This window comes from Lontra canadensis, unplaced genomic scaffold (assembly GCF_010015895.1).
Source record: "Lontra canadensis isolate GAN:19392208 unplaced genomic scaffold, GSC_riverotter_1.0 scaffold9, whole genome shotgun sequence".
NCBI lineage: Eukaryota > Metazoa > Chordata > Mammalia > Carnivora > Mustelidae > Lontra > Lontra canadensis.
In genome coordinates, this window is record NW_022631003.1 from 12,999,700 (window position 1) to 13,023,180 (window position 23,481).

General features: G+C 38.3%; 2 long non-coding RNA genes across 4 annotated transcripts in view; one reads left to right on the top strand and one right to left on the bottom strand.

Annotated features, from left to right (window-relative positions):
• LOC116866143 overlaps positions 1-23,481 on the top strand; it is a 193,540-nt gene that overhangs the window by 32,472 nt on the left and 137,587 nt on the right. The gene's annotated exons all lie outside the window — the stretch shown is intronic.
• The window catches only part of LOC116866144, a 72,166-nt gene continuing 62,964 nt past the window's right edge, over positions 14,280-23,481 (bottom strand). For both annotated transcript variants that reach the window (XR_004382348.1, XR_004382347.1), the window contains exon 4: positions 14,280-14,658. This is a non-coding gene — a long non-coding RNA (uncharacterized LOC116866144). The remainder of the gene's footprint in view (positions 14,659-23,481) is intronic.

Here is a 23,481-nt window from a genome sequence, read left to right on the forward strand (position 1 = left end):
TGGTTCTTGTTCTTTCTTTTATTAATGTGTTGTATCACATTGATTGATTTGCGGATGTTGAACCAACCTTGCAGCCCTGGAATAAATCCCACTTGGTCGTGGTGAATAATCCTTTTAATGTACTGTTGAATCCTATTGGCTAGTATTTTGGTGAGAATTTTTGCATCTGTGTTCATCAAGGATATTGGTCTGTAGTTCTCTTTTTTGACGTGATCCTTGTCTGGTTTTGGGATCAAGGTGATGCTGGCCTCATAAAATGAGTTTGGAAGTTTTCCTTCCATTTCTATTTTTTGGAACAGTTTCAGGAGAATAGGAATTAGTTCTTCCTTAAATGTTTGGTAGAATTCCCCCGGGAAGCCGTCTGGCCCTGGGCTTTTGTTTATTTGGAGATTTTTGATGACTGTTTCAATCTCCTTACTGGTTATGGGTCTGTTCAGGCTTTCTATTTCTTCCTGGTTCAGTTGTGGTAGTTTATATGTCTCTAGGAATGCATCCATTTCTTCCAGATTGTCAAATTTGTTGGCATAGAGTTGCTCATAATATGTTCTTATGATTGTCTGTATTTCTTTGGTGTTAGTTGTGATCTCTCCTCTTTCATTCATGATTTTATTGATTTGGGTCCTTTCTCTTTTCTTTTTGGTAAGTCTGGCCAGGGGTTTATCAATCTTATTAATTCTTTCAAAGAACCAGCTCCTAGTTTCGTTGATTTGTTCTATTGTTTTTTTGGTTTCTATTTCATTGATTTCTGCTCTGATCTTTATGATTTCTCTTCTCCTGCTGGGTTTAGGGTTTCTTTCTTGTTCTTTCTCCAGCTCCTTTAGGTGTAGGGTTAGGTTGTGTACCTGAGACCTTTCTTGTTTCTTGAGAGAGGGTTGTACCGCTATATGTTTTCCTCTCAGGACTGCCTTTGTTGTGTCCCACAGATTTTGAACCGTTGTATTTTCATTATCATTTGTTTCCATGAATTTTTTCAATTCTTCTTTAATTTCCTGGTTGACCCATTCATTCTTTAGAAGGATGCTGTTTAGTCTCCATGTATTTGGGTTCTTTCCAAATTTCCTCTTGTGATTGAGTTCTAGCTTCAGAGCATTGTGGTCTGAAAATATGCAGGGAATGATCCCAATCTTTTGATACCGGTTGAGACCTGATTTAGGACCGAGGATGTGATCTATTCTGGAGAATGTTCCATGTGCACTAGAGAAGAATGTGTATTCTGTTGCTTTGGGATGAAATGTTCTGAATATATCTGTGATATCTATCTGGTCCAGTGTGTCATTTAAGGCCTTTATTTCCTGGTTGATCTTTTGCTTGGATGATCTGTCCATTTCAGTGAGGGGAGTTTAAAGTCCCCTACTAATATTGTATTATTGTCGATGTGTTTCTTTGATTTTGTTATTAATTGGTTTATATAGTTGGCTGCTCCCACGTTAGGGGCATAGATATTTAAAATTGTTAGATCTTCTTGTTGGACAGATCCTTTGAGTATGATATAGTGTCCTTCCTCATCTCTTATTATAGTCTTTGGCTTAAAATCTAATTGATCTGATATAAGGATTGCCACTCCTGCTTTCTTCTGATGTCCATTAGCATGGTAAATTCTTTTCCACCCCCTCACTTTAAATCTGAAAGTGTCTTCGGGTTTCAAATGAGTTTCTTGTAGGCAACATATAGATGGGTTTTGTTTTTTTATCCATTCTGATACCCTGTGTCTTTTGATTGGGGCATTTAGCCCATTAACATTCAGGGTAACTATTGAGAGATATGAATTTAGTGCCATTGTATTGCCTGTAAGGTGACTGTTATTGTATATTGTTTCCGTTCCTTTCTGATCTACTACTTTTAGGCTCTCTCTTTGCTTAGAGGACCCCTTTCAATATTTCCTGTAGAGCTGGTTTGGTGTTTGCAAATTCTTTCAGTTTTTGTTTGTCCTGGAAGCTTTTAATCTCTCCTTCTATTTTCAATGATAGCCTAGCTGGATATAGTATTCTTGGCTGCATGTTTTTCTCGTTTAGTGCTCTGAATATATCATGCCAGCTCTTTCTGGCCTGCCAGGTCTCTGTGGATAAGTCTGCTGCCAATCTAATATTTTTACCATTGTATGTTACAGACTTCTTTTCCCGGGCTGCTTTCAGGATTTTCTCTTTGTCACTAAGACACGGTGTGGACCTATTCTTACTGATTTTGAGGGGGGTTCTCTGAACTCTTGGATTTTGATGCTTGTTCCCTTTGCCATATTGGGGAAATTCTCTCCAATAATTCTCTCCAATATACCTTCTGCTCCCCTCTCTCTTTCTTCTTCTTCTGGAATCCCAATTATTCTAATGTTGTTTCGTCTTATGGTGTCACTTATCTCTCGAATTCTGCCCTCCTGGTTCAGTAGCTGTTTGTCCCTCTTTTGCTCAGCTTCTTTATTCTCTGTCACATGGTCTTCTATATCGCTAATTCTTTCTTCTGCCTCATTTATCCTAGCAGTGAGAGCCTCCATTTTTGATTGCACCTCATTAATAGCTTTTTTGATTTCAACTTGATTAGATTTTACTTCTTTTATTTCTCCAGAAAGGGCTTTTATATCTCCGGAGAGGGTTTCTCTAATATCTTCCATGCCTTTTCCGAGCCCGGCTAGAACCTTGAGAATTGTCATTCTGAACTCTAGATCTGACATATTACCAATGTCTGTATTGATTAGGTCCCTAGCCTTTGGTACTGCCTCTTGTTCTTTTTTTTGTGGTGAATTTTTCCACCTTGTCATTTTGTCCAGATAAGAGTATATGAAGGAACAAGTAAAATACTAAAAGGGTGGCAACAACCCAAGGAAAATATGCTTTAGCCAAATCAGAAGAGATCCCAAATCATGAGGGGGGGGGAAGGGATATAAAGAGGTTCAGAAAGAAAAAAAGAAAAAAAAAAGAAACAAATAAAAAAAAGAAAACCAATAATGAAAAAATATAAAAAGGTATATATATATATATATATTAGATAAACTAGTTAAAAAACATTAAAAAAGAAAAGGGTAGAAGTTAAAAAAATTTAGCAGAAGAAGAAAAAAAAATTGAAAAAGAAAAAAAAAATTAAATTAACTGCAAGGCTAAAGAACCGTGGGGAGAAAGCCATGAGTTCCGTGCTTTGCTTTCTCCTCCTCTGGAATTCCGCTGCTCTCCTTGGTATTGAAACTGCACTCCTTGGTAGGTGAACTTGGTCCTGGCTGGGTTTCTTGTTGATCTTCTGGGAGAGGGGCCTGTTGTAGTGATTCTCAAGTGTCTTTGCCCCAGGCGGAGTTGCACCGCCCTTACCATGGGCCGGGCAGAGTAATCCGCTCGGGTTTGCTTTCGGGAGCTTTTGTTCCTTGAGCGCTCTCCGTAGAGTTCCGGAGGACAGGAATGAAGATGGCGGCCTCCCAGTCTCCGGCCCGGAGGAGCCGAGAGTCTGGGGCCCCACTCCTCAGTGCGCCCTCAGAGAACAGCGCCCAATTGCTCCCGTCACCCTGGCCTCCGGCCGCGCTCCGAGCTGACCGAGCCTTTCAGAAAGTGGTTGATTTTCTGTTTCTAGAATTGCTGTTCTTCTTCTCTTCGATCTCCCATTGGATTTGTAGGTGTTTGCAATCTTTAGATAAGCTATCTAGCTGATCTCCCGCTACCTGAAGTAGTCTCAGCCTGCTACTTCTCCGCCATCTTGACTCCTCCCCATTATCTGTTAATTTTTAATTAGTCAATAATAACATTAATGCAATAATAGCAATTAATGCTAATAAGTTACAAGTGCTACATAACTTACATGCACTATCTCATTTATTGTTTACAATATCCTTTGCTGTGAATATCTATATATTTCTCGTTTTATAAAAGAGGAGCCCAGAGAACTAAGTCACTCTAAGCCGTAAGTTAGTAAGTAATGGAGTCAGGACTTGATTCTAATTTTGTATGTAAATGAGCTCTTCACTTCTACACTATAATTCTACCATAAATAAACAAATGAAGTAGAGTCCTAGCAAGTCATGATGATAGCTGGGTAAGCAGAGCCAGTTAAATCCAGCCTGTGAAGTTTGCATTTGATCTCATAGGCAATAGGTAGTTAACACAGATTTTTGTGTCTGGCGTTAATGTGATAAAATTTACTTTATAGTAGCTGGATATTGATAGCTAGGAAAGACAGATGAGTAAGAGGTATGAAGACCATCTGAAAGTCTATTACAAAGAGATACATAAAGCCTGTGCCTGTATGAGAAAATTAAAAATCTTCATATTGAAAAATATTAAAAAGACTTAAATAAATGGAGATATATACTGTATTTTTAAACATTTATAGACAAGAAGACATACCATTTTAAAGAATACCAGTCTTTTCCAAATTAAGCTGTGGAATCAATAAAATTTTAATTGATATCTCACAGATTTTTTCTAATGGATCTTGACAAATGGATTCTAAAAGGAATATGGCAAATTGGGGCCAAGAAAAACCATAACACCACCGAAGAATAACTAGGTGCTCTATAAGAGATTATATAAAAATATATAATAATTTATATAATAATTTAAACAGTGTAGTATTTGTGCCTGGTAAAACAAAGCAACCAAAGGCAGTGAAGAGAAGCCAACCACAAAACAAATGGTATATGGAAACTTGGTATTATAGAGTTAGCATTTCAGATCATTGGGGAATGGTGCTCAAGAAACGGTGCTGGAACAATTGCTTACAAGAGAAATCGGACTTCTAGCTCACACGATACATAAATTTTTTTTTCTTGTATGAATTAAGAGTTTATGAAAAGCAATGATTTAAAATGTTAGGAGAAAATACAGGAGAAACTTTCCTCACTGTGTGGTATGGGAGAATTTCTTAAATTTTAAATTTCTAAAATAAAAGCATGAAATATTAAAGAAGAAAATGATATTTGTAACTACATTAAAATTAAGACCTTCTATTCATCAGAGAGCCCATAAGAAGGTAAAAGGATAGACTATAACTGGGGAGAAGCTGATAGCTACCGTATTACCAACAATGCAATAGTGTCTCAAATATATTAAGCACTAAAATTGGTAAGGAAATAACTACTTGCTTAGTAAATGAACACAATGAGAAAGTAGGTATTTGACAGAAGTGGTGAATAAACCTATACAAAAAGAAGGTGCTAACCTTATCAGTAATCTGAAAAGGCAAGTTAGAAGTATAATGAGTGTTTCACATCTAATTTGACAAAAATTAAGAGGTCTAGTGGTGAAGTGTTTATTAACACTTTATTAGAGGAAGCAGCATAATCACTTTGAAAGCAATTCAGCATTATTTTGTAAAGGTATGTATATTTTGTGATCCTGGAATTATACTCATAGACATACATCTTAGAGAAATGCTCATAGGTTTTAATGTTCATACAAATTATCTGGTGATTTCGATAAAGTACATAATTGCATTCAGAAGTAAAAAAAAAAAGATTAAGTTTTAAAAATCCAGAATTAGACACTTTAGAGAAACTACAAGATACTTCATTCATTCATTGAACAAATTATTTACTGAGTTGAACGCTTACCATGTGCCAGATAATTTTACAGCCTTAAGGATACAACAATCAAAAGATAGAAGGAAAAGCAAAACCCTCCCTTCATAGATCTTATATTTTGGGGTGTATGTAGTGGAGGAGGGGGCACCAGTCACAAAATAAATAAATAATTGAATTATATAGTATGTCTGATGGTGATAAATGCTATGTAAAACTTTTAGCAAAGAAGGGAGGTAGGGAATGTTGGAGGGGTAGTCATTATAATTTTAATTTAGTTATCAGATAAAGTGTCCCTTAGAGCCTGAAAATTAAGCAAAGGCCTGGAAGAGGTGAGAGATTGAGTCATGTTATTATCTGAGAGACAAATGCATGTGCATGACCCCAAGGCATAAATATGCTTTGTGTGCTAGATGAATAGCAATAAAATTATTGTGGCTAGATCCAAATGATCAAGAGGAAGAGAAATAAGAGATAAAATCAGAGAGGTAGAGGGGGACAGATCATGTAAGAGTTGTATAGACCATTGAAATGACTTTGGATTTTACTCAGAGACAAACAAAAAGCCAAATAAGTAAGTGATATTATCTGATTCAGAGATAACAGGATAACAACATCCTTCTTGTTACTATGTTGAGAATAAATGAATTGGAGGAAGGTCAAGTTTAAGCAGGGAGAACAACTAATAAACTATTGTGATAAGCCAAGAAAATATGATAGTTGTTTGGAACAGTGTGGGTGGCAAGAAGTAATTGAATTTTGTATAAATTTTGAACATAGAGCCGACGGACTATCTGGAGAAATGAATGTAGGAGTCTAAGGAAAATGATTATTTTTTGTCTTAAGATAATGGAAAAGTAGTGTTGCCATTTAGTGAGATGGGGAAGACTGCTGAAGAACATGTTTGGGGAAAGGGCTGAAAACCATTTGCTCAGACTCAGGCATTTTTATGTTTGAGATGTTTTCAGAGGAGGTTTAGCAGACAGTTGGATATGCCAATATAGAGTTAGAGAGGTCTGAATTAGAGATATAATTTTGGGGTCATCATCATGTAAGTGCTACTTATAGACATAAAACTGGCTGAGAGATCCAGGAGAGGGGGTGACAGAAGAAGGGGCTGAACCCTGAGCATTCCAGTATTTAAAGTAAATATCTAGGGGCGCCTGGATGGCTCAGTGGGTTAAAGCCTCTGCCTTCGACTCAGGCATGATCCCAGGGTCCTGGGATTGAGCCCTGCATCGGGCTCTCTGCTTAGCAGGGAGCCTGCTTCCCTTCCTCTCTCTGCCTGCCTATCTGCCTACTTGTGATCTATCTGTCAAATAAATAAATAAAATCTTAAAAAAAATAAATATCTTAAAGGCAAATAGAAAAGACAAGTCACCTACAAATGATCAACAATTAGACTTACAGTGGCTTTTCAAGAGCAACAATGGAAGCCAGGAGAAATGGAGTAATATGTCAAATAAATAAATACGATCTTTAAAAAAATAAAGATTTTACTTATTTGTCAGAGAGAGAAAGAGAGAGTGAGAGAGAGAGCAAGCACAAGCAGGGGGAGAAGCAGGCAGAGGGAGAAGCAGGCTCCCCACTAAGCAAGGAGCCCGATGCAGGACTCGATCCTAGGGTCCTGGGATCATGACCTGAGCTGAAGGCAGATGCCAACTGACTGAGCCACTCAGGCATCCCAATAGACCACTCTTAATTAAATGTGTAAAGGATACATTTCAGGACTTAAGGAAGTGTTTCTCGGGAAGAACATCTGAAATGAACGAACAATAGAATGGCTGGGGAAAAAAGAAAGACCCCAGTGTGGTTGGAAGATGTCTCAACGAAATAATACTTTAGACACCAACCCATCTAGATGAAATTGGAAATTTTTGTTTGTTTTTTAAAAGATTTTATTTATTTATTTGTCAGAGAGAGACAGCACACACACAAGTGGGGGGACAGTAGGCAGAGGGAGAAGCAGGCTCCCTACTGAGCAAGAAGCCTGATGCGGGACTAGATCCCAGGACTGTGGAATCATGACCTGAGCTGAAGGCAGATATTTAACCGACTGAGCCACACAGGCGTTCCAGAAATTGGAAATCGTTTAACAGGATTATCAGAATTGCTCATTTCTAAAGGCCTAGCTGCTGAGAATGTAGATTTCTAATTGATCTTAAAATTAATCCTTTCTTACTGTTTATCTTCAGCATGATTAGCAAAACGTTTATGCTGCTTCTAGGTGTTATTAGCATTACTTAAATAAGAAAATATAATTTACAATTTTTTTCTTAATAAATTGATGGGAAATTTAAAACTAAAATTTTTATATTAAAATGTTAACTAATAACTTAAGCTCTCTTCAAATCATTTGTCTGCAGGGAAAGCATTTCATATAATAAACTGTGTCTATTCCAAGGGGGAATTTGGAAAATTCCTATAAAGCAATAAATAAGAAAAGGCAAGTAATGACTTGTACATAAATAAATGGCTTGTACGTAAATATCTACATGGATTAGATAATTACCACTTCAGGAATGCAGTGTTTTGGGTAACCACTTAAATAGACCATTCATGCCATGTTAAGATCTTGAAAAAAATTGCTGATAAATTAATAAATCATATTAATATTTTTGTAGAAAGAAAAAAATCACTAGTGAAATTCCTTACCTTAATTAGGTGAGAGAAGGAAAACCATTTACTCAATATTGAACAAAGGTTGTTAAACTTCAACATTGATCTACTTTTTCTAAGTAAAAACTTAGTAAACTAGAAACCGAAGAAAATTCTTAGAGAGTACACTAAAATCCTACCATTAGCATAAGCTTAAGAACATCATATTCAACTCATTTGTATTATAGTGAGAAACAAAGTCAAGATACTTGGCATCATAGTTACTGGTTAATTATATACTGGAGGACCTATGCAATGTAATACCAAGGTAAAAATAGGTAAGAGATATCATCGTTACCAAGAAGGATTCTAGATATTATTATTTATATAATATGTTTGATAGTCTATATAGAAACTCCTAGGGAACCAAGAAACATTATTAGAACAAATTGGAGAGATTAAAAAGGAGTATGGATCAACATATAAAGATCACCAGCTTTTAAAAATTCTAGCAATGACCAGTTAAAAATGTATGAGAAAAAATATTTACGGTTACAGAAAAAATACAAACTATGTAGGAATCCAATAAAGAATATGCTAGATATTTATGGAAAAAATAAAAAAAATTTACTGAAGAAGACCTGTTACATTCAAAAGCATACACAGGGCACCTGGGTGGCTCAGTGGGTTAAGCCCCTGCCTTCGGCTCAGGTCATGATCTCAGGGTCCTGGGCTCGAATCCTGCATTGGGCTCTCTGCTTGGAAGGGAGCCTGCTTTCTCCTCTCTCTCTGCTTGCCTCTCTGCCTACTTGTGATCTCTCTCTGCCAAATAAATAAATAAAATCTTAAAAAAAAAAAGCATACACAATGTCTGAGCATGGCAAAAGACACCACTTCTACCCCAGTGATATTGTGAATTCAAGAAAATCTCAATCAAAATCCTAAAAGAAATATTATAAGCTAATTCTAAAATTAGTATGGAAACACAAATGCCCAAGAATAGCCAAGGAAGTTTAAAAACAAGCAAAATGAACAAAAAAAGGAGATAGGATCCCCCAGGAATCAAAATATATAGCAAACCTGTGATAGTAAAAATAGTACAGTATTCAAGTAGGAAAAAACCCCAGAAGATCAATAGAACAGGATTCAGAGTCCAGTAATGAGCCTGTGTATATATAGGACAATTAAGTATCAATTTTAGAAAATACAGTAAAATTATATCAACACCTAATACCATTCATTAAAAAAAAATCCAGATGAATTAAATAATGCTGAAAATTATAAAATACTAGAAGATATGTTTATGACTCTGTACAGTAATCCTCTTAAATATGTAAGTGCATTAAGGATAAAATAAAGTTTTTTTACTACGTTACCAAACTTCTAAATAATACAAAAGACCACACCAAAAAAAAAAACCTCATAAAAAACAATAAGTAGGAAAAAGTATTTTCAACATACCTTAAACAAATAAACAATATTCAGAATTTATAAAGAGCCAAGGATAACATATAAGGAAAAGACAATCCAACTGAAAGAATATGAAAATAATTCATAGAGGAAGAATTACAGTTGGACGATAAACATATAAGATGACTCTACTTCTGGTAATCAAGGAAATGTAACCAAGAATGATAACATTCATTTACCACATTGGAACATTTTTTAAATTTTTGAAAAGTTATCTCTTTTTTTCACAATGTAATATAATACAGTTCAAAAGCAATGGAATAAATCTATGCATATTGATACAACAGCTCTTAAAACTGTTGCTTAAGAAAACTAATGATAAGCACGTTATGTAAAACTTTCTGTCATATGCATAAATGGATATAGAGACATAACACTATCTTATTTGTAGAAGCAGAGCCCAAGATGATGATTTCTTCTTCAAGTAATTTATGGAGAAGGTGCTCCCAGGAGAAGTCGAGTGAGAGAAGCAGGGTAGGGCACAGGGAGAAGGTGACTGTGGTCCTGTGTGGAGACCAGCTTTCTGATTTTGCAGGGGTGCTCTGGAGCACAGATTACACTAAAGTGAATCCTCCCTTGAGGCCATTTATATCCCTGTGTCTGTCCATTGTTGACCAGATGTGGCCTTGCTCCACCCCAAGGGATAGAGGGAGTAGTCACAGCATCTGTTTGGCCAAGGGCAATTCTCCAGAGAAAAGGAAAGCTGAGTTACTATCCATTAGCTCCAGTAGCAGCAGAAAAGGGGATCTTGGCAGGGCAGCAACTGCATCTACCACATACATGCTCACACATACATGTACACATGTGTGCAAACACACACACAAACAAGGAAGAGACTCAAGGAATTTACACGGAAGTGGCCAAATGGTGACTCCTAGTGACAGGCCTGAGGTTTGAGGGGTGTTGTCAAGGTGGGCTTTAGTTTTATATATATATTTTTAATAATCACAATATATTATGAAATTAGAAAACAAGCTTTTAAGAAAGAGGCATTTTACTTTCTCACATAGGAAAGGACTCCATTATCCCACCCTTTCAAGTCTTCCTTGACTTTTTTATACTTAATACAAATAGAATTTATTTGAGGGAACCACACTAAGATTCCAGTGAACTTTTTTAATATTGTATTTCATAAATCAAGACAATTACAGAATTAGTTTTTAAAGCAAAACAATTACAGATTTCAGTTTTCTATTTAATAATAATGTGATCATTCACAGACCTGTTTGTGAATTATGAGAAACATGCATATATTTAATGAAACAAATCCAGTGAATATACAATTTCATTCTTCCAGTACTAAATGACTTTGATCAGTTTTTTATGTCTCGATGAAGATGGCAAACAAATACTAACTAATCAGTGTCCTTTTCTGTTAAAAAGAGAAGGGAATCTGATATTCATATTATAGATGTTATGAAAACTCATTGCCTTGCCCTCTTACTTGTTCAACCTGCTCATCAGCATAAACAAGAAGGGGCCTCAGTCTTTACACAGGTCCCTCTTGCTTCTCTATTTAACCATTAGGTGAGATCTCATCCAGTCCCATGGTTTTAGATACTATGATTGGGCTGAGTCCCAGATATAAAACTTCACTTTGACCTTTCTCAGGAATTCTGTATTCAGCTGCTTGGTTGAATTTTCATCCTGGATATCTTTAGTTAGCATCTCAAACTAAAAAAACTCTAGATTTCCCCCTCTACCTTCACTTCCTACACGTGTTCCTCATCCATCAGTAAAGACACCATCATTTATTCATTTGCTTAAGCCACAAATCTAAGTAATCCTTGATTTCCTTCTTTCATCATTCCCCCATGCCTGATTCATCAGAAAATCAGCTTGATGATATCCTTAAAACTTCTCCTCAATCTATATTTCTCCATCTCTGTTAATGCTGCCTTCATCCAAGAAATATAATCTTTCTTATAGACTATTACATGTATACCCATGTCCTATTCCATTATTGTAATAATCTAACCACTCTCTCTCTTTCATTTTTTGTTTTCCCTTGTACAAAATAGCCAGAGCAGTCTTTTAAAAATGTAAATCAGCTCTCTTCTCCAGCCATGCCAAAGGTAAAGAATGCTAAGTGAAAGAAGGTAGCCCTGGCCCCTGTTGTGAAGAAGAAGGAGGCCAAGAAAGTGGTCAGTCCCTGTTTGAGAAAAGGCCAAGAATTTTGGCATCAAACAGGACATCCAGCTCAAAAGGGAACTCACCCACTTTATCAAATGGCCCGCTATATCCGACTGCAGTGACAGAGGGCTTATTCTCTATAAATGTCTAAATGGGTGATGGGTATTAAGGAGGACACTTGACATGATGAGCACTGGGTGATGTTCACTAAGTGAGTGAATGAATCACTAAATTAAACACCTGAACCCATTTTTACCATATATGTTAACTAACTAGAATTTAAGTAAAAAAATTGAAATAAAATACAAGTGCCTCCCATGATTAGCCAGTTCACCTAGGCCTTGGATCCCAAATAGCTACTCAGCTGCTTAAGCTGGTCCACAAATACAGATGAGGGACAAAGCAAGAGAAGGCACAGAGATGGTTGGCCCTGGGCTGAGAAGAAAACTGCTGGCAACAGAAAAGTCTGCCAGCCCTTTGGGCTGGGGTTAATACTGTCACCACCTTGGTGGAAACCAAGAAGGTTCAGCTGGTAGTGACTGCACATGCTGTGGATCCCATTGACCTGGTTGTCTACCTGCTTGCCCTGTGTCATAGGGTGGGGGTTCCCTACTGCATTATCAAGGGAAAGGCCAGGCTGGGGTGTGTGGCCCACAGGAAGACCTGCACTACTGTTGCTTTCCCACAGGTTAACTTGGAAAAAAAGCAGCTCTGGCTAAACAGGTGGAAGCTGTCAGGACCAATTACAATGACAGATGAGATGGGATCTGCCATCACTGGGGGGTGGGGGGGCAATGTCCTGGGTCCAAAGTCCATGGCTTGTTTTGCCAAGTTGAAAGAGACAAAGACTAAAGAACTGGCTACCAAACTGAGCTAAGTGTATGCTGTTGTGTCTTTTCTGTACATAAAAATAATAAGTTCTCTTTAAAAAAAAAAAAAAAAAGTAAAACAGATCATGTAATTTTCCTGGGTAAAACCCTGTCCTGCATTTAGAATAAAATCCACATGCCAAACTGTGTGTTCCCCAAACTGAGAGGTCTTCCCTGCTGTTCTCCCACCTCATCTCATATCACACTTCTCTCTCAGTATGCCTTGGCCATGCAGGGCCTCTGCTCGTTCCTTTGTACATGCCAACCCAGCTCATCAGGTCCCCATCTATCACCTTCTCAGAGATGTCTCTGACCACCCAGTTCAATGTAGTCACACTCGGTTCCTCTTTCATATTACCCTCTTTTACTTCTATCATTTTTGTCACCTTTGATATTTTCCTTGTTTATTTACTCTCTCATCTCATTCAAATTTAAGCCCTACAAGAGTAGAGACTTTATACAGTCCATATGCTCAGCCTGTGTGTGGAATGGATTCTGACACACAGTAGGCTCCCAGTACACATTAGTTGAATAAATGGATGAATAAATGCTTGCAAGCATGACCACTTCTGTAAAGGGATTGTGGAAGATGCACGATAGCTAAAACAATGGTTCCATCATGTATGGTGCTTCCAATCTGCTTGAGGGCCCAAACAGCAGAGGCCTGCATGAGTAAGCAGTATGCTGTGTGGTATTGACAATAAGTGAGACGGGTTCAGAGAAGACTGTGGGAAATGCAAGAGACCTAAGCTTGGGGCCTCTGTTCCAGTATTTGCTTACTGCTCCAGTATGCAAATCATTTAACTGAATGTATAGAATTTCCATTCCCATCAGTGTGGTTGCAGCAGGAGTTGAATGGTGCTGAAACTGTCCAGTGATAGTTTGATAGGTGAAGAGCCTGTCCGGACAACTTTTTCCAGTGCCTTCTCTTTCGAGTATGTTTTCAACAGAAATATTTTGAGTGGGTTTTAAGCCTTATCCAAACTGGGTAAATAATTGAGCAGACTTCTGCTCTTGCTAAACAAGATGCAGGTTTGGGATGACCTTGAAGATTTTTCATAGTAATTCTTAGACAATAAGGTAGGAGGCACAGTAAAAACCTGATGGCTCCAGCATATCAAGGAATGTTTGGCTATTCCTCTTTTTTTTTTTTTCCCCTCTCTCTTAAAATTAGCTTTTTGGGGCCCTTAGTTAATTATACTACTTTGGCTTTTTGAAGGATAGCCTGATTCTTTTTAGAATCTCTTTTTTTTTTTTTAAGATTTTATTTATTTATTTGACAGAGAGAGATCACAAGCAGGCAGAGAGGCAGGCAGAGAGAGAGGAGGAAGCAGGCTCCCTGCTGAGCAGAGAGCCCGATGCGGGGCTCGATCCCAGGACTCTGAGATCATGACCTGAGCCGAAGGCAGCGGCTTAACCCACTGAGCCACCCAGGCGCCCCTTTTTAGAATCTCTTATTACTAATTTATTTAACAGGCTATTAGAACTAACGCCTTAGTGGTATGGTTAGCCAATTAATACTCTTGCCATTGGACCATGTGGAGCTTGCACTCATGTCCCAAGGAATTCTTCCTGTTTTATACAGTAGCAATAACAGTGAACACAATTAAATGCATACTCCTAAAAGCTAAAAATAATTTTCTTAACTTTATAGGCTCCTGTTGCAAAATAAGGAAATAAGGTTTAAAGAATCTGCCTGAAAGAAATGAGCAAGGAAGACACTGGGAGGGAAAGCTCAGTGTCTCTCTTTTATCTTCTCTTTTCTCCTGGAGTAATCATAACATAGTGAGGGCTTCAAGAATTTACTGCCTTTGCTTTTCAAATAAATGACTTGGGTGTGAAAAGCAGCACATCCGCCCTGTGGTTGAACTTTTTTTTTTTTCTGTGAGTGGCTTAGCTCTGAAATTCTCTGTAGTGGTGGGCTGGTGGCTGTCCCCTGGCCTCTCTTGGAGATTCCTCTCTTCGTTCAGTTACTTTCAGTTTACTGACAGACCCCAGGATGGCCTGAAGATGATCTGTTGGTCTCATTTTCTGACTTCAGACTGTAGTGATCACGTCTTCGAAAGTAGAATTCTGTATTTAGGAAAGCATACTCATGCCCTATATTATCAGGAAAGCAAGATCCCAGTTTATTGCATTTATAACTGGTTACAGTGAAACCTCCAATAATAGAACCCACCAAACCCAAATCTTTAATTAACCAGTGTACTGCCCCTCCCCCCATTCAACTTTCAGGGGAAAAAAGCAGAATAGCAACCGTTTCAGGAATACATTTATTTATTTAAAGGGTTCTATTATGATATGTAGCCATACAATATAATAGTTAATTTAAAAAATATGACTCCAAACTTCCCTGGTGTAAGAGTCACTTTATTTGTAATAAAGTGGTATCATTAACCATTTCCTCCCGTACTTCAGGGTTCTAAACAGGGGAACATAAACTCAAGGATCATACTTGGATAAAAGTCAAAGTACTACTTTATTAATATTAGCAAAAACCCTTTAATGCCTAAAGTGGAGTAGCTTCTCATAAACAAGTGAGGGCCTCAAAAACTGATGTTTAATATACACTTTCTTTCCTACAAATTGGTGAAAATAAGCCTGTAGTGCGAACTCCCTGACTGACCTGTCTGTGTATAAGAAGTGAAAAGATGGCGAAGATGGCGACCTTTTCCCATTTCTACTCCTAATCAGGGAAGACCCTCACCAGGTGTGCAGAAACTTGAGGAGGACTCACTGCCCCTGGGCAGAAAGAGGGCCTCCATGAAACGAACGGTGACCTTAACTTCTCCAGTAAAATATGCAGCAGTAAATACTAGACTCCCGCTAAGTAGAGCACGGAAGGCAGGATTCCTAGGGGTGGCAGTGGGAGGTCTTACACACAGAACTTCACCAGGTGCAGAAGGAGGAGTCAGGTCACCATACGTGAAGGCACAAGTCACGCATTCCATCACTGTAAGGTGCAGAGGGTTCCACTTACAGAGAATGTGATGCCGTTGTGTCCTTGAAGGTTGTGCAGCAACAAAGCTATATAAGAAACTAGTTGTTTTACCTTGGCCAAGTCCCTTAATCTCAATTAGCCTCAGTTTCCTTGGTTGGAGATACTATTTTCCTACCCACTTGTCATCTTCCCATACTTCCTTAATGAAGGACCCCTACACTGATGGGGATAGATTTGTGTCCGGATTAAGAAAAAAAATTCAAAGTATGTTTTCTAGCTTTCCTTGCAGATAAGAGTGGCCAATGGGAAATCTCTAAATGAAAGTAGCTCAGCTAGGAGATATACCCTTTCTCCTTCCTCTTACCCGGAGGAAGATTATGATAACTGGGATTCCTCTGAGACAGAAGGTAACCATGAGGTCACCTTCAGGATGGAAACCACTGACTGTAAATGATGAAGCAGAAAGAGAGAAGGAGTCTGGGTTCCTGATAGCAATGGAGCCATCAGTTCAGCCTTGCCTTTGCAGCCTTCCTATTTACATGAGATAAAAATACAGTCCTATTTTGATTAAGTTACTGTTGGTTGAGTTTTCTCTCACATGTGTCTGACATAATCATAATTGAGAAGTACTTTATCTACAGTAATATTTGTGTGGGTTCAGAGGAATAAGAAATAAAATACCTGGAAACATTTTGTGAACAATAAAATGCCACATTAATGTAATAGCTTTGTGAGAAACTAGGCTCAAGCACTGTTACTTTGGGATACCCATGACAAAGATTAACACAGAACTGTGCTGTGGGTTATTCTCTTCCTGCCCCCATTTGGCCCCAGAACATGGCGTAGCTTCCTGAGGGCTTGGGATGGTCATGCCTTGAAAACAGCTCTGCCGGACCTGGTAGTGTCTTCTGCACCTGCTGCAGAAGTCTGCCGTGAGACGGTTGGAAGGAGCTGAGAGAGCAAAGTGTAGCAGTAGGTGGGTGCTGAGAGCTGAGGATTCCTTCCCCGAGGGTTCCCTGGTGTAAGAGTCAGAGCTAGGGTAGCTGACAGGAAGGGTCCTGAAGCTGTGCTGATGAAGACTAGAGCCATAAAGACCTAGAAGATCCTTAGACATTTGGATACAGTAACTCAGTCATCTGAGAAGTGATGTGCAAAAATAATCCCAAGTGAGCAAAGGAGAAAGGCTTACCTCTTCCTGAAGATGCCAGGGAAGCCTCACTCATTCTTGGTCCTAGATAATGGCCAAGAAGTTCAACTCCCTTTCTAACAAAAGAAAGAGGGTATATTTGTGTGGTAGAATGTTGGTCCCCTAAATACTGCTCAGGACAGGATATCAGGTTGCCCTGGAGACATTTACAGGAATCTCTTCTGCAGTATCCTCAGCAAGCTGACATCTCACTTGTCTACATACTGACAGAGCCTAAGAGATTAAGACAGTAGTAGAATTAACTAGCCCTTTAAAGAGACCACTATGCTTTTGAATTTCTTTCCTTTTGGTAAGATGTTTCTCCCTATAGTAAGCCCCAAAGAGCTTCTCTGCAGCGTCTACTCTTGGGATTCAGATCTGTTTTTGAAGGCAACAAGGGGAGTCTAGTCGTACCCATCTGTGAGCTTACCCTTAAAATATCTGCAAACAGCTCTCATGTCTTCCTGCAAGTCTTCTTTTACGGAAATGTCAAGTAAAGAAAAGAAAAATACAAAAAATGCAAAAACTGGATACTAAAATGAGCTTGGGGATAAAATACAGAGTTTTATCTTCCTGATGGTTGTGTGACTTAATTTATCTAACTTTTCTGAGCCTATTCTGCCTTCTAAAAATATGAAGTAATGATTCACAACTCTTGGAATTATAAGAATGATGATACTGAAAATAGTAGCTAACCCTTAATGGTTGTAGATGGTAGGTGAGGCATATTTATTGTTTCACTTACTCCTAACAAGAGCCGCATGAAGTGGGGACCATTATTAACTCTTTTTCAGATCAAGAAATTGAGGCAGGGATGTTTAGCAAGTTACTGATTGCCACACAGCTGCACTTAACCACAAACCCGTATAGCCTTCTTGTAAGTCTGAGTCCCCATCCAAGGCCAGTCAGGACTGATCCTGCTAAGCTTCAGAGATCAGATAAAATGAGATGTTCTGGGGAGATAAGGTCATAGAAAATAAATGAGCTAATGACTCTTGGTGCCTACTACAGAAAGGGCCGTATTGATACATGCAACTTGATACTGCTTTCTTTCCCTCTAGCTTAAGAAGTCACAATTCCTCTGGGTCAGCTTCAAGGGTGAGTACAAATTAATTTTAGTTACACTGGAGTGGTGGGGGAAGGCATTTCTTCCCTGAAGTCCTCATAATTACTTCTACATAACTCCAGCTGACTTTATGGAGACCCAGTTATGTGCCAAGCTCTGTTCTACACGTTGTTCGCATATGTTAACTAGTTTGCTAGTCATCCCAACCCCAGGAGGTGGATAATATTATTATCCTTGCTTGCCACAGGTCTAAGAGGCACATCAACTTTTCTGTTTTTGTGAGACCGCCATTCACTCGGCCTCTAGAGGTTCTTCACCTGCCCTTCAGCCTCTTCTTCCTTTGCTGTGAAGGGGGATATAGTTGCTCCAATGAAAAGCTCTCTTCATTTTAAGGGTTTACTGTAATCATAATAGGAAGAAATTGGAGGATAACAAATACAATATTCCAACAGATACATGGAAGAAAGGCATGGGCAATTTTCACTTAAAGAGAAATTTGGAAAATAAATATTTGGGAAGGCATTCAAATTTGCCAGGAATTAAAAATGATTAACTGAGACAGTGAAGAGTTATTTGGGAAATTTCAGGAGTTCATATTAAAATCCAAATTCAGGGATTTACCAGGGAAATGTATATATTCATACTTTGTTGGTGGCTCTGCAAATGACTACTGGTCCTTAGGAAATAATTTGATAGGGAGCCATGAAAATGTGCATGACTTTTAATCCTTTGGTATCTTTTCTAAAGATTTTTTCTAAATTAATTATTCAAAAAATGACTTTTATGAGCCAGTATCTTTATGCATACTGCTATATTTCTTACATTAGCAAAAACCTAAGAGCAATTTAAATGAACATAAAAGGGAAACCGTTAAGCAAATTATATCTTATAATGAAATGGACTATTTAATCTCCACTGAATTTATGATCAAATAAAAAATACAGCTGTGCAGAAAATGTAATGCTCAAAGTAATGTGAAGTGAAAATGAGCAAAACATTTTATTTATTCTTTAATTATAATTATATAAAACAAATACACATAAAAAACAAAATGTGTTCAGTCACATTGGTTGAATGAATTAAAAAATGTGATGTTATAAGGGTGGTATATATGCAGTTTTCCCACTTAATTTAATATTTTTTTAATGGTGTTGAAAGTTGTCTAAACAAGTAGAAAAAGCAAGCAGAAATTTACCAGGGCATGCCTACATTTTGTGAGTTAAAGGTAAGTCAGAGGCACAAATGGATGGTGGTCTTCACATAGCCATAACTCATATGGCCGGTGACCTTCAGCAGTCTGTGGTATTTCTAAGTACACAAATATCTCACTTTCTGCTCAGTTGGTGGCCCTTGCAAACTGTGCATTCAGTGTGGGCCTGGATCACTTTTATGATGCTTTTTTTTTTTTCTCCATTTCAGTTGAAATCTTGGAGGGATCCTTAAATAAAATATGTAAATAAGTCACCAGACTTACTAAACACATATTTAAGTATTAACAATAAAACAGTACTGTGTTTGTGATTGTATGAAGTTGGTCATGGGGAAAATTCTTTTTTCTTAAGGAGTTTTGAATAATGGTCCTTGAAAAAGTAATTAATAGGTTAATTTCTTAAATTGCTTTTTATATATATAAGTCAAAGTTTTGACAGCAGTTCTTCTTTCGTTTTATATTTAAGAGGTCATAATGCTTTATTTATATAAGTTTTCTAAGCTTTTGCCATTGGATAAAACAGCGTACAGATAAGGAAGAAGATACAAGTCACTTTGGAATTGGGTCTGGGAATCTGTAGTAAGGAGAAAGTGCTAGTGATACTGTGTTTTGCTCAAGATGGGTCATCAGTGCTAAATGTCACACAATGTTATCATCTTACTATCGTTTTTTCCTGTAGATTTTTTTGGGCACAACAACCCACTCGTTACCAGGAAAAAAATACAGAAACACTCTCTACCCCCTCTACTGCCCCCACCACCTGGCAGGGAGAGAGAGAAAGAGAGAATTTTGACCGTTTGACGAAAAATTTAGCCCTGGCTTTACCAGTGGTTCTTAGTAATCTTAAATCAGTTAATCCTTTTGGCCCTTGGATTTCCTTGTTATGAAATATGAATAAAATGTCACTGTATGCTTCCCACCCCACTGAGATTTCAAATCACAGAGGAAAAGTGCTTTTTTCTGGAAATGAGCTTCTGGCAATTAGAGAACTGTTTGTGGGGAAAAAAACTGAATCCATGTCTCACTCTGTCCATAAAGCAAATAAAACACAGTTGGGTTGACATTGAAATGTATGAAATGAAACTATAAGTTACCAGAAGATAGAATGTTTTTTATAATTTTGTAGTGGCTATTGGGTTTTTACTACTCCATTTTAATTTAAACCTGGGTGTACATATGATGTCTTCTGGGTAAAAGACAGTTTTTTTTTTTTTTTTTACAATTACCTCGGAGTAATAACAAGTGAAAAACTTACCTGCCCCAGCCCTTACTCCTGGGGTAATGTAATGAAAACCAGGTAAACCAGGTCACACTTTAGGACACAGTGAGTTGGCTATATGGATTTTCCTTATTTGTTTATAGGGGGAGAGACAACTATTCTTCTCTCCTCCTGAAATAGAGAACAAAACCCTTTGCTCCTTTAGAAGGTGTGGAAAGGGTCCTTGGTTTCCACCCTAAACTTCTGGAATAGAAATATGTCTTCTCAAGGAGCACAGAAATGTTAGGTGTCTGCATCTTTTTTGACCTACGTATGTGTTTAAAGTCTGGGCTTCCTTCTTTTTAAAATGTAATTTCCTAGGGGGAATGAGCTCCCATTTTCCTGACCCCTTGTAGCCTTGCCTGGATTCCTAGCCCAGGCTGTAACCATTTGACCCTCTTGGATTAGAGTAATTCACTAGACAAATGGCTGCAGATCTAATTCTCATGGTATGTGTGAAGCAAAATCCTTCTAGGGGAGGTGTAAATAAACATTTCCTATCTTCTATATTTCCATGTCTTAGGAGACTTAGAACTTTTTACAGAAGCACTGGGAAATTCAGAGAAATTTTATTTTCCTACAGTAGAGAATATTTCTCTGAACAGAACACGAAGGCCAGAACCCCCACCCACCCAAAAATTTTTGACAGATTTGACTAGGTAATAAAAAAAAGTTGAGTAACTATTGATGACCTGTAAATCACACCGCACATGTACAGCATATATGCTAGGCAAAGATTTAATATCGCTTGGCTCTTAAAAAGCAAACAAAAGACCTTTAAAAATTGTGCAGAGGGCACAGATTTTCTTCACAGAATCAAAGTTCATCTATATGCTTAGACTCATTAATAATCATGTAGGTGCAAGTAAAACTATATGTGATATCATTGCCCACTGACAAATTGCCAAAATGAAAAACACCACCACCACCACCACAGTGCCTAGAACTAGCGGGGTAGTGGTGAAAAGTCCTTTTCGTACTAGATTGGAGCGTGATGCTTTTACAGAATACTTTGGCATTATGCATTCTGGGAGGTAGAATGATAAACCCACAGAGGTCTACATCCTAATGCCCAGCACCTGTGAATATGCTGTTACAGGGCAAAATGGAATTGTGGTTGCAGATGGAATTGAAGTTGCTAATCAGCTGACCTTAAAGGGATGATTCTGGAGGATCCAGGTGGGCCCAGTATCATTCCCAGGACCTTAAAAGTAGAAAAGGGAGAAGAGGTCAGTGATACAATGTAGGAAGGGTTTATATGGCTTGTTCTGAAGACAGAGGAATGAGGTCTCCAGAAACTGGAAAAGGTAAAAAAACAGATTCTTGCTCCGAGCCTCCATGAAGGGACTTGATGTTGCTGACACAGTGATGTTATCCCAGTGAGACCTGTGCCAAACTTCCAACTTATAGAGCAGTAAGATCATACATTTGTGTTGTTTTAAGCCACTAAATTCATGGTAATACGTTATAGCGGTGATGGGAAACTCATACAGCTAGACTTTGAGAAGCCATTAAAAAGTGTGTGGGCTGAGAGAGCAGGCCATGACATCCCTGCTCGACTTCCCTGGTTCTTGCTTGCCCTGGCATATTCATCTGGAAAAACCAAAGCCCCACTAAAATCCTATTCTCCTTTGCTTCACGTCTTCGCCCCCATGGCTGTACATTGCTGGAGAAAAACCCACAACCGCACCGGCTGGACTCACTTTACACCCATGATCATGAAATCTCAAAAGGCATCTGAAGGCTGCCCTGCAGCCATGCTGCATTTGTGTAGTCCGTTATTCTCCCAGTCTCTCAGGTAGCCAGTTTACCTTTGTCTTCTCTCCAGTTACCTGACACCTCCTCCTTGGGCCCCACTCTCAGCCGTGAACTGGCTTGCTTTTCACTGGAAAAGCTGAAGCATTGGAAGTGAACTTCCGTCTCCCGCACTGCACTTTCCTGCCGTCTGCCTGTGTGCTCCTGTACCCACCCTGTGTTCCGAATCCTTTTCCCTCTTGCTGACTCAGTGATTTGCTCCCGTCCTTGTTCCGCCGGCTTCTACAGCCACAGCCTTTCCCTTAATGGTGAATTATTCTTGCTGTTATACAGATGTATTTTCAGCATCTTAAAAAAGTCTTAACCCCACTTCTTTGTTCAGCTGTATCCCCAGTTGTTGTTCACCTGGAGAATGAAACCTAGCAAAGGAGTTGACCGTACTCACTGTCCGGATTCTGTTCTAAACAGGTGTTTCTCTTCACTGCACCATTCCACACAAGTGACTGATAGATACGTGCTGAGTTCTCCAAATTCAGTGGTCCTCTCTCCATCCTCATCCTGTTTATTTGTCAGCAGCATTTAACATAATCCTTCACTCATTGCTTCTTGAATTTTCTTCACTGCCTTAAAAGGCATTATTCCCTGTTTTTCCTCAATGACAACCTTTGGCTCCTTTGCTTGGTTCCCTTTATTTCCCCAGTCTCTGAATCTCTATGTATTTGAAGCATTTCCTGAATTAAAACTTTGCATGGGAGTCTAAAGTGAATCTCAAATTAACATGCTCAAAACAGATCTATTCTAATGTGCTCCTCTTCTGGTCTTCACCATTTGCTCAGGGAAAGATTTCACTGTTACATGCCATGTCCAGTTCCTTAACAAATCCTGAAAGCTCTAATTTCAAAATATACACAGTAGCTGCCCAAACTCTTCCTCTCAAAAGCTTTTTAACTGTTCACTGCTGTTTTCCTAGTGCCTAGAATAGAACCTGGCACACAGTAGATACTAAAGAGATTTATTGAATGAATAAATAAGTTGAATGAGCCTGAAGTTCAGAATATAAGGATGTTATCAGGTATATGCTAAAAAGGTGTGAGAATTTTCGTAGTCGTGAACTTAATTTAAAATTTAAAATATTTACTGGGCCTTATGTATAGTAATTAAAAATTGTAAGCCTCTTATATGTCCATTAATAGGATTTGCTTCAGTGAATGATGATGAACATCTGTAATTTCATCTCCTCAGGAGCTCTGTTCTCATAGGATCTGCCTTTGCTTATTCAAATGGCTGCTATGGGAGTTGCCATATTCTAGTAGCTAGTTGACACAGGGGTGAATATTAAGTAATGAACATCTTCCCTGAGATTTTGAACTTTGTACTCTGAAAATTATGTAGTCAGTACAATTAGAGCAATGTTTCTTGCTGTGTGGAAAAAATCCATGCTAGAGTAAAAGAGCGTAAAGTAGATCAAGAAACAGAAGTCTCAAGCTCTTGGGGTTTCTGGTTCTAA